Genomic DNA, 12,666 nt, shown 5'->3' on the forward strand with positions numbered 1-12,666 from the left:
AAAATCTTGAAGGACTTCAAGAAAGATATCCACAGCAACACACTTAGAGTAGGGGATTTTAACACTGCACTGTCAACAATGGATAGATCTTCCAAACAAAGAATCAACTAGGATATTGTGGCAATAAATACCACTTTAGATAAAATGGATTTAATTGATATATATAGAACGTTTCACCCCAAAGAAGCAAAGTGTACATTCTTTTCAAATGCATATGAAACATTCTCAAAGACAGACCACATGGTAGGACACAAAACAGGCCTCAACAAATTAAAGAAAATTGAAATCATATCAAGCATCTTCTCAGATTACAGTAGCTTGAAACTAGAAACCAGCCTTAAGGAAAAAACTCAAATACCTTCATGGAGACTGAATAACATGCTGTTCAATAAGAAATGGGTTAACAATGACACCAGTGAAGAAATCAAAAAGTTCCTGGAAACAAATGAAGATTAACACAAAACAGCCCCAAACCTATGGGACAAAGCAAAGGCAGTCCTGAAAGGGAAGTTCATAGCATTACAGGCCTACCTAAAAAAGATAGAATAATTTCAAATAAACAACCTAACCCTACATCTGTAGGAACTAGAATAACAACTACAAACAAAGTCCAGAGTAAGTAGAAGAAAGAAAATAAACAAGTTCAGAGCAGAATTAAATGACATAGGCTAAAAGAACAATTCAGAGGATCCATAAATCCAGGGGCTGGTTCTGTCAAAAGATAAGCAAAATGGACAAGACTTTAACCATCAAGAAAAAAGACAGAGGTCCCAATTAAGTAAAATCAGAAACGAAGGAAGAGAAGTCACAACTGATACCACAGAAACACAAAGGATGGTCAGAAATTACTACAAACAACTACATGACAAGAAATTTGGCAATCTGGGTGAATGAACAAATTCCAAGGAATATATAATCTTTCAAAACTGAATCAAGAAGAGGCAGAAAGCCTGAATAAACCGATAACAACAAGTGAACTTGAATGTATAATCAAAAACTCCTGGCACACTAGACAGCTTCCCAGGCAAATTTTACCAAACATTTAGGGAAAAGTTAATTCCTATCCTTCTCAAACTATTCCAAAATATTCAAGAAGAGGAAAGACTCCCTAACTCTTTCTATGAGGCCAGGATTACCCTAACTCCAAAGCCAGGTAAAGACACAACAAAGAAAGAAAACTATAGGCCAATATCGCTGATAAATATAGATGCTAACATCCTCAACAAAATATTAGCAATCTGGATTCAACAATACAATAAAAAGATCATACACCATGGTCAAGTGGGATTCATCCCAAGGATGGAAGGATGGTTTAATATGCACAAATTAATAAACACATAAACAAAGTCAAAGCAAATCACAAGATCATATCAATAGATGTTGAAAAAGCATTTGATAAAGTACAACACCCTTTTATGATAAAAATGCTCAGCAAAGTAGGAATAGAAGAAGCATACCTCAACGTAATAAAAGCCATATGCAAGAAACCTGCAGCCAAAATCATACTCAATGGACAAAATCTAAAAGCTTTCCCCCTAAGATCAAGAACAAGACAAGGATGTCCACTCTCCCCACTTCTATTCAACATAGTTTCAGAAGTTCTAACCACAGCTATCAGATAAAAAAGAAAAGAAATAAAAGGCATCCAAATTGGAAAGGAGAAAGTAAAACTGTCATTATTTGCAGATGACATGATAGCATACAGAAAAAACCCTATAGTCTCTATCAAAAAACGATTTTATCTAACAAGTATCGTATCGTATCGTATCGGCAGCCGTCCGTCTCGAGAGACGATGGTGTAGCTTCTTAAGAGTCTATCTGCACCGCCGAGAATGGCTGTGCAGTCCGACTCGGGAGTGACACGGTATCTGTCTCCTCCCGTGTTGAATCGACATCTTGCGATGACGCTGGAGTGTCCTCTCCAGTGGAGCTGAAGCTACAGAGCCTGGGCAGGGTGATATGGAGGGTCTGCTGTTGCCCATGCAGCAGACCCCCCCTCTCTTCGCATCTGAAGGGTCCAAGGGAAAGACGGAGTCAATACAGCTTGGCTTCAGGTGCGCCGCAGGAGTTGCCGGTGTTGACTACAACGTCAAACCGCCTTAGGGACTCCGGCTCCGGATTTTCTGTCGGGGTTTACTCCCTTAGCCTTTCCCCTGAAGAGGTATGCCGCAAGGCAGCGGAGGTTTTTTGGAGTCAGAGTTTTCCTTCTCTGATGTGCCCTGACTGGAAGATCGAACCAGCGACACTTAGCTCGCAGGCCGACGCTCAATCCATTGAGCCAAACCAGCCAGGACTATTTGGTAAAACAGCAGGATACAAAGTCAATACTCAGAAATTGAAGGCATTTTTGTATACCAACACTGAAATATCAGAAACTGAAAGTAGGAAAAAATTCCCTTTTCCAATAACGACAAGAAAAAAAAGGACCTAAGGATAAAGTTAACCAAGGAGGTAAAAGAACTGTAATTGGAAAACTACAGAACACTGAAGAAGGAAATTAAGGAAGATACAAATAAATAAAAGTATATACCATGTTCATGGATAGGAAGTATTAAGATCATTGAAATGTTCATACCACCTAAGCAATCTGTAGATTCAATGTAATCCTATTAAAATACCAATGACATATTTCACAGATATAGAATATTTCAAAAATTTATATAGAACCATAAATGACCCCGAATAGCCTCAGCCATCTTGAGAAAGAGGAACAAAGTAGCAGGAATCACAATACCTGATATCAAACTATACTGCAAGGCCACTGTAATCAAAACAGTCTGGTACTGGCATAAGAACAGACATATAGATCAATGGAATAGAATCGAGAACCCAGAAATAAACCCAGGTCTATATGGTCAACTAATATTTGACAAGGGGGGAAGGAACATAAAATGGAAGAAGAAGTTCTTCAACAAATGGTGTTGGGAGAACTGGACAGAGATGTGAAAAAAAAATGAAACTAGACCACCAACTTACACCACACACGAGAATAAACTCAAGATGGATCAAAGACTTAAATGTAAGCTGTGACACAATAAAAGTCCTAGAAGAAAACATAGGCAGGAAAATTTCAGATATCCCACACAGCAAAATTTTCATCAATATATCTCCTAAGGAAAGGGATATAAAAGAAAGAATAAACAAATGGGACTACATCAAACTAAAGAGTTTATGCTCAGCAAAAGAAAACATCAGCAAGATGAAAAGAGATCCATCCAAATGGGAAAGCATGTTTGCCAATGATACGTCAGACAAGGGACTGATCTTCAAAATATACAAAGAACTTATATGACTCAAGACCAAGAAGACAAACCCAATTAAAAAATGGGCAAAGGACCTGAACAAACACTTCTCCAAAGAGAATATACAGAGGGTCCATAGGCATATGAAAGAATGCTCAACATCACTAGCCATTAGAGAGATACAAATTAAAACCACAATAAGATACCACTTTACACCAGTCAGAATGGCCACCATCAACAAATGAACAAACAACAAATGCTGGCGAAGATGTGGGGTAAAGGGAACCCTACTGCACTGTTGGTGGGAATGCAGACTGGTGTAGCCACTATGGAAAACAGTATGGAATTTCCTCAAAAAATGAAAAATGGAACTGCCTTTTGAACCAGCAATTTCATTGCTAGGATTATACCCAAAGAATCCTAAAACCCCAATTCAAAAGAACATAGGCACCACTATGTTCATAGCAGTGCTATTCACAATAGCCAAGTGTTGGAAACAGCCTAAGTGCCCATCATTAGATGAGCACTTTAAAACTGTGGTACATTTACACAATGGAATACTATTCAGCAGAAAGAAAAGAGGAACTTTTACCACTTGTGATAACATGGATGGAACTGGAGAGAATTATGCTTAGCGAAATAAGCCAGACAATGAGAGACAAATACCATATGATATCACCTAATACAGGAAACTAATGAACAACACAAACAAATGAGCAAAATTGAATGAGAGGCCTGTAAACAAGGAAGAGACTAATAGTTACCATTTGAGAGGGGGTAAGGGAGAGAAAGGGGGTAAGTAGGGAAAGGGTTTAGTATAGGAACTAGTATAAATAACCCATGGACATGTACAATGAGGTGGGTATTAACTGTGGGAGAAAGGGTGGGTTGGGTGGGGTGGAGAAATGGGGGACAAAGTGGGACAACTGTAATAGAAAAACAATAAATAAATCAAAAATTTAAAAAACTAAACAAATTTAATTTATTTAAAAAAACAGAGCTCATAAAATATCTCAAGGTGCATAAAAAAAAAAAAACAAGAAACTCATATGACTCAACACCAGGAAGACAAACAATCCAATTAAAATATGGGCACAGGACCTGAACAGACATTTATCCAATGAGGACATACAACTGGCCCATAGATATATGAAAAGATGCTTAATATTTCAAGGAGATATCACAAATTAGTAAACAACAAGTTCTGACGAGAATGTGGAGAAAAGAGAACCCTAGTGCACTGTTGGTGGGAATGCTGTCTTGTACAGCCATTGTGGAAAACAGTGTGGAATGTTTTCAAAAAACTAAAAATGAAACTGTTTTTTGATCCAGTGATTTCACTGTTGCAATTATACACCAAGAATCCTGAAACACCAGTTCAAAAGAACCTACGTACCCCTATGTTCATAGCAATGTCATTTACAATAGCCAACTGCTGGAAACAGCGTAAGTGCCCATCAGTGGATGAGTGGATCAAAAAACTGTGGTACATTTAACCAATGGAATACTATGCAGCAGAGAGAAAGAAGAAACTCCTACCTTTTGTGACAGCATGAATGAAAATGGAAAGTAGTACGCTAAGTGAAATAAGAAAGACGGCAAAAGACAAGTACCATATGATCTCACCTATAAGTGGAACCTGATGAACAAAACAAACAAATGAACAAAATAGAACCAGATTCTAGGAAACAAGGAACAGACTGACAGTGACCAGAGTGGAGGGGGGAGGGGGAGAAAGGAAGTAAGAAGGGGAAGGGTCTAGTCAAAGAACATGTATAAATGACCCTTGGACATGGATAACATTTTGGGGATTGACAGTGGGAGCTGGGGTGGGCGGGACAGTGGAGAGCAACAAAGGAAAAATTGGGACAACTGTAATAAAAGAACAATTAAAAAAAACAAGAGAAATATTTACTGGGAAACCTCGGGAATTGTGGATATTGCTAGACCTCGGGATTACAAAGGGAGTAACACACAGTGCATTGCCTTGAGGAGCTTGCAATTTGGTGTGAGAGACAGATGTGAATATTGCTAACCATAGTATATTATTGTGGTAGGTATTAATACTGCATGCTAAATATTTCCAGCACTCTACTTTCCAGGCACATGTGAAGATTCTACTTCCTGGCCCTGTGATTTGGCTAGGGCCTCATGACCTGCTCTGGCCAATGAGTTGTAAATGAAGGGGGCACTTCACTGCTGGGCAAGCGTTTAATCACCAGGTGAGTGACTCCAAGTGTTCTTTTCCCTCTTCACAGCCATGAAAAATACAGACAGGACCTATTTTGTCAGCCTGGGCCTTCCAATATGAGGATGATCCAGAAAGGAGCTCCCTGCGATAAGTAGCATGAAAAAGAAAGACACTGGTGTTGTTTTAAGATGCTGAGTTTGGGGACCTCTTTGTTACTGCAATATATCCTAGCCAGTCCCCACAGATACAAATATATAAGCACTTTCATAGTCTTAGTTTTTGAGGGCTTGTTTTGATGTGCCTAACACAGATGAAGACTTTCTTTTGGTATGAGACATTCTCCTGACCATGACGTGGCCAGTTGTAGGTGGGGGGAGAGGTTCATGCAATAATTAATATATTCAGACAGATAAGTTATTCACTAGCAAAACCCTTGATTTCTATAACATTACTGGAGACAGAAAACTCACAGTGTTTGACAGACTTAATGAACAGCTGAGGGTCACAATTGAGATCATTTATGAAGCCAGGGGACAAGATAAGGTGGCAGGAAGGATCAATCACCAAAGACTCAGAAAGTATGTTATCTATAGAAATAATATAGATTTCCACGGTTCACTTTCAAACAGGGTTCACTTTCAAAAGGCCAGTCCTTACTGAATAAATAAATATTGAATGAGCTACACTGGAGAAACAACTTTTCCTCCACAATTACCTTCAACCACACTGCACTCCCAGGAGTGTTTCCTGAGTCCTCCAGTCCTGGGCCTTCAGCTGCTGGTCAGCATAGCTCCAAGACCCCTTGTGGAGAGGCCAGAAGACAGGCATGCATGCAATTGCCCCCAATTACATATCACATATATGTATTCTATCATGTATCATATACTATATACCATATATATTTCATGTGTGTGTGTGCATGTGTGTGTGTGTGTTTTGAGTTAAGGAATTGGCTTACATGACTGTGGGGACTGACCAGTCTAAAACCTGTAGGTAGGGTAGAATAGAAGGCTAGAAACTCAGGCAAGGTTTCTGTCACAGTCTTGAGTCAGAAATCCTTCTTCTCTAGGAAACCTGTTTTTGCTCTTAAGGCAAAAACTGATTGTATGAGGCTATGATGTATTGAATTGTATCCTCTCAAATGCATATGTTGATGTCCTAACCCCCAATATGACTGTATTTGGAGATAGGATAAAGAGATATTTAAGTTTAAATGAAGTAACAGGGTGAGACCCTAATTAAACATGACTGGTGTCATTCTAAAAAAAGGAAGTCACATCAGGTCAGGGGTGCACAGAGAAAAGGCCACATAAGGATAACGAAAGAATGTCTATCTGCAAGCTAAGAAGAGAAGCCTCAGGAGAAACCAAATCTGTTGGTGCCTTAAACTTGAACTTTCCAACCTCCACAGCTGTGGGGAATAAATTTCTGTTTTTTAAGCCACCCAGTGTGTGGTATTTTATTATGGCAGTGCTAGCAGATTAATGCAGAGGCACACCCACAGAGTTGAGGGTGATCTCCTTTGTTTAAAGTCAGCTGGTTGCAGGTGTTTAATTGCATCTTCAAACTACCTTCACAGCAGCTTCCAGACTGGTGTTTGACCAACAAGGCACCAGAGCCTAGCATTAAACACATGAATACTTCAGTAGAAAATATATGAGTCTTCATACTAAGACAAAGTCTGTCACTAAGTTCCCCTGACTTCCAGTCAGTTTTTTCCATAAAATGAGTTTTTGGAGCTTGCAGGTGGAGGGTAGAGTGAGAAGGTGACCAAAGATTTATTTCACTTACTTCATAGTTTTGATTCTGGTCAGACTTGCTTATATTAACAGTGCAAAAAGCTACTATCTATTCCTAATAGTAATAATAATGGCTGTCATTTATAAATATGTATAGACAAGTGTTAAAAAACCCATTTTTATATATCTTTCACAATAACCCTATGAGGTGCATATTATTATGCCCATTTTATAAAAGAAAAAACCAAGTTCAGAGAGGGAAAGCAATTTACCCAAATCCCACAGCTACAAAGAGGTAGAGTTTGATAGAGCTCATGACTAGCTTGCTATACTGCCTCCTCCCATGAGGAGATGTATGCAAAAAAGAAAGTATACTGCTTAGAAAACAAAGAAAGTCCAGATCCTAATGCCACAGATATCACTGCTGAACCACTGATACTCTCCTGAAGTCCTTCCATTAGGGCTGCCCTCCAGATTATAGCCAGAGGAGCTTTCCTAATGATCTGACATCAACACTTCCTTCCTCACACATCCCCAATGTCTCTTAATTAACAATTCAACATAGGCGGTAAATCTTACTCTAGCACTCAAAGCCCCCATGACTTGGCCTTGATTGAGTTTTTTCTAGCACTGCATTTCATTTCTGCTATCCAGCCCTACTTCGCTCCACCTGAATTGAAAACCTTCTGCTCTTCCACTGCTGTGGTCCCTTATCCGAGGTTGCTGAATGGAGTTTGTGGGTTGATGGACGTGGGGAAGGCTCTGGAGTCCTCCCAGCCTCCCAGTTTACCATCTGGGTTAATTTCCCATAAGTTGTTTACTTGCTTGAAGCCATTCTGCACTTGTGTGAGATGGGCAGAGTTGTACTTTTGGAACTGGGTTGATGTATATATAAAGTATATAAAGCACTTACCTTTTTCTTTGTAAAATCTGGTCACATTGTCATTTTCATTGGCTCTCATCACCTAGGAGGACTCCAAAAGAGTCAATTTACCTCCTTCCATCCTTTCTGCTGATTTCTGCCATTCATCACAATGGGACCGGAGTGGGAACAATGTGGACCCCTGCAGTAAGTAAGGGACTCAGAAGCGCATGGCCACAGAGCCCCTAGACTCTTAGAAAATTCAGGTACAGTGTAAGGACTTTGAGAAATACAATTTCCTCTTCTCTTCTTCCAGAGAGTCTGTGAGCTAGTGGGCAGGAGCAGGGTTATCCTTGGCCCCCTCAGGGTCAGTGTTTATTGTCCCTTTCTGACCCTGAGTATGGCGTCACACTTCTGGTCCCATTTATTCCCAGAACAGCAGAAGCCCCGCTGTGACTGCCAGCACCTGTTCACAAGAGTAGGCTCAGAGCTCCCCTGAGAAGCTCTTCTTCCTTTCAGCTCCCAAATTCTATGATTGACACGCTTTTTTTCTGGGGGTAGAGCTGTGAATGAAACTCCACAGGCTTGAAAAACATTGAGCAGAGTTTCACTGAAATTGCATCTCATTTTTTTGTTTTGTTTTTTCCATTTTTCATTTGAAGATAACAAAATCCTAGACCCTGCAGTGGAATATTCATTAAGTAATTTACTGCACTTGTCATTTTAAGTGGTAATTTAATACAGCCGCCCTTCTAACTGTCTTTACAATAGCACTTCCCCTAGCTCCTCACTGGAGCCCATCCTGTGGTTGAGAGCAATCTTCTTTGGGGAGGGGTCTGAGTGAATGCCTAGGTAGCATGAGAAGCCAAATGTCCTTAAATTTTTTCCAGTCCCAACAAAATTCAACTACATCAGTGACACAGTTGCTTAGTGATTTTGAAATTCTATACAGATGAATTTACATTCAGGGGTAAAATATGGAGACCTTTAGTTGAAAACCCAAATGTTAAGTGTTTCATGCAGTCTGAAGACTCACCAGTGCTGTGTGTGTGTGCCTAGAGGCATAGGTAAATATGGCTTGCCTCCTCATGCTACCACAGCAACAATTAAAGCTAGACTACAAAAAAAAATATATCACCCAGAATTTTCAGAAAATTGAGCTGTATGGAAGTCCAACAACAAAGGAATTAAAGAAGCCACATTCATCCAGATGGGTAGGAGGGGCAGAGATCCAGAGACATGGAATGGGCAGTCCCACAACCATGTATGATAGATAAAAATTAGGAGGGATACCTTTGGAGTGAGGTATCCCAGCCCCACACTAGACCACCCAGCCCAGGGTTCCAGTGCCAGGGAGATAAGTCCCCATAACTTCTGGCTGTAAAAACCAGTGGGGATTGGGGTGGTGGAAGAAACTGTGGGATTCTCAGGAGTCTCCTCTTAAAAGGCCCACAGTGGACTTAGGAGTTGTGCAGATTCACTCCCTCTCGGCTTCAGTATTGAGGCAACAGCTAGAAGGGCACCAGTGGCATATGAGGAGAAATTGAAGTATCTGGTATCAGGGCAAGTCCTGGGAGACAGCTTCATCGCAGACAAAATTTCAGAGGCCAGGCAGCAGCACTGTTCCCTCTCTGAGCCCTCTCTCACTTAGAGCCATAGAGACTCTGTCAATATGGTTCACATGGGTTACCCTGCCCTGGCAATTACCTAAGGCTTTGCCCCATCCAACTTACTAGTATGCTTTTCTACAATAGGCCATGCTACTAAGACAAGGAGTCAAAGCGGCTCTACCTAATGTGCAGAAACAAACACAGGGAGGCTGTCAAAATGAGGAGACAAAGAAACATGGCCCCAATGAAAGAACAGAACAAAACTCCAGAAAAAGAACTAAATGAAATGGAGATGAGCAACCTATCAAATGCAGAGTTCAAAATACTGGTTATTAGGATGCTCAAAGAATTCACTGGACACTTCAACAGCACAAAAAAGACTCAGGCAGAAGTGAAAGTTACACGAAGAGAAATAAATAAAAATTTACAGGGAACCAACAGTGAAGTGGATGAAGCTGAGAATCAAATCAATGATTTGGAACATAAGAAAGAAAAAAACATTCAATCAGAACAGCAAGAAGAAAGAAGAATCCAAAATTCAAATATTAGGGGTGCTGAAGGAGAACAGAAAGAGCAAGAAATTAAAAACTTCTTTGAAAAAATAATGAAGGAAAACTTCCCTAATTTGGTGAAGGAAATAGACATATAAGTCCAGGAAGCACAGAGTCCCAAACAAGTTGGACTCAAAAGGGACCACATCAAGACACATTATAATTACAATACCAAAGGTAAAGATAAAGAGAGAATCTTAAAAGCAGCAAGAGAAAAAAAGAGGGTTACCTACAAAGGAGTTCCCATATGACTATCAGCTCATTCTTCCCTCCCCACCCTCCAAAAAACTTTGCAGGCTAGAAGGAACTGGCAAGAATTACTCAAAGTGATGAAAAGCAAGGATCTACAACCTAGATTACTCTATCCAGCAAAGCTATCATTTAGAGTTGAAGGGCAGATAAAGTGCTTTCTAGACAAGGTAAAGCTAAAGGAGTTAATATTCACCAAGCCATTATTATATGAAATGTTAAAGGGACTTATTTAAGAAAAAGAAGATAAAAACTATGAACATCAAAATGGCAACAGACTCACAACAATCAACAATTGAGTGTAAAAAACAAATTAAGCAAACAAGCAGAACAGAAACAGAATCCTAGATCTGGAGATCATTTGGAGGGTTATCAGTTGGGATGGGGAAGGGCAAGAATAGGGGAAAAGTTTCAGGGTTAAGAAGTACAAATTGGTAGGTACAAAATAGGGGGGTGTTAAGAACAGTATAGGAAATGGTGTAGCTAAAGAACTTATATTCATGATCCATGGATGTGAACTAAACGGGGATTGCTGGAGGCAATGGTGCATACCAGGTGGAGGGGGACAAAGGGGGATAAATTGGAACAATTGTAATGGCTTCATCAATAAAATATATATTTTAAAAAGAATATAATTGTTGTTAATAACAAAAAAACCTAAATGGATTTATTTCTAGTTTAATGCACTAACTGTGTTATTTTTTAACTGGAATAAAAATCAAGAAATCACGTAACAATTTTTTAAGTAAATTGTGGCATAATACATGTAACATGAAATTTACCATTTTAAGCAGTTTTAAATCTACAGTGCAGTGGTATTAGGTACATTCATACTGTAGTGTTATTGGGGATGCTTTTTCACTGGCTCCTTCTCTCACTCTCAGCAGTCTGGACTCACTAGAAGTAGTCATAGCAAGATTTTGTTGACTAATTAATATTTTTGTCTGTCCTGTTCCAACCATCTTAGGATATTGTGCCTTTTTACTGTAAGAGTCTCTCCTCCACTTTAACAGTGACTACTATCCAACTCTTTTACTTTAGCCAAACAGCCACAGAAATAGAGGGATAATTTACACAGTATGGCAAAAGTAGGTTAAAAGTGGTTTGTATAGAAAATAATACAATAATTAATACAAGAATAAACTCTGTGTTCAATGCACTCACAACTGTAAATCTACTTTTTCCCATCCTGTATTTCTAATTTATTGTTGCACTTCTTTACACAGAGAGTACAAAGAAAAATAGAAGTTATGAGGGGAAGGAAGGGAGGAACCAGTGTTTATTGGATAGCTCTGTGTTCTTTTTGTGCTAAGCCATTTATGATGTCATTGCACTTACTGTTTACAAGTATCCTCCACCATACAATCTCCATTTAACAGATAATGAAACAAGGTCACACAACTGGGACTGAATGACATATTCAAATGAATCCAAAATACAATATGGTATATTACCCAAGAGAAAACGAACCTGGAAAGGCAGGAAGATTTTGGAGGAAATGGGGAGGGTGAATTAGTGAGTATGAGAGTAAAAGAGAATGCTGGCCTTTTCACAAAGATGGTATCTGAAGCAAAGAAGGAAGCCCCTGCCCCTCCCAAAGCCAAAGCCAAGGCAAAGGCTTTGAAGGCAAAGAAAGCAGTGCTAAAATGCGTCCACAGCCACAAAAAAAAAAAAAAAAAAAAAAAGATCTGCACATCACCCCACTTCTGGAGGCCTAAGACACTGCGGCTCCGAAGGCAGCCTAAATATCTTCAGAAGAGCACTCCCAGGAGAAACACACTTGACCACTATACTATTAACAAGTTCCCTCTGACTACTGAGTCAGCCTCGAAGATCAAAGACAACAATACAATTGTGTTCATTGTGGATGTCAAGGCCAACAAGCACCAGACCAAACAGGCTGTGAAGAAGCTCTACAACATTGATGCTGTCAAGGTCAACACCCTGATCAGGCCTGATGGAGAGAAGAAGGCATATCTTTGACTGGCTCCAGGTTATGATGCTTTAGATGTTGTTAACAAAATTGGGATAATCCAAACTGAGTCCAGCTAGCCAATTCTAAACATAAACTTTTTATTCTAAAACAGAGAGAGAGAGAGAATGCTGGTGTCCCTTTTCAGGAGGAATGAACGTCATTGACTTCTGATCTTAACAGCACTTACAGAATCTTTGGCTGGATAGGTCTCTTTATTAGCGAGAAAACATCCTCAAAGGACTTCTGG

General features: G+C 39.6%; 1 pseudogene; it reads left to right on the top strand.

Annotated features, from left to right (window-relative positions):
• Nucleotides 1-12,001: 12,001 nt before the first annotated feature.
• Nucleotides 12,002-12,427, top strand: LOC149996154 (large ribosomal subunit protein uL23 pseudogene; annotated as a pseudogene).
• The last annotated feature ends 239 nt before the right edge of the window (nt 12,428-12,666 follow it).

This window comes from Furipterus horrens, unplaced genomic scaffold, assembly GCF_987537825.1.
Source record: "Furipterus horrens unplaced genomic scaffold, mFurHor1.1.pri manual_scaffold_12, whole genome shotgun sequence".
In the NCBI taxonomy this organism is placed as follows: Eukaryota; Metazoa; Chordata; class Mammalia; order Chiroptera; family Furipteridae; genus Furipterus; species Furipterus horrens.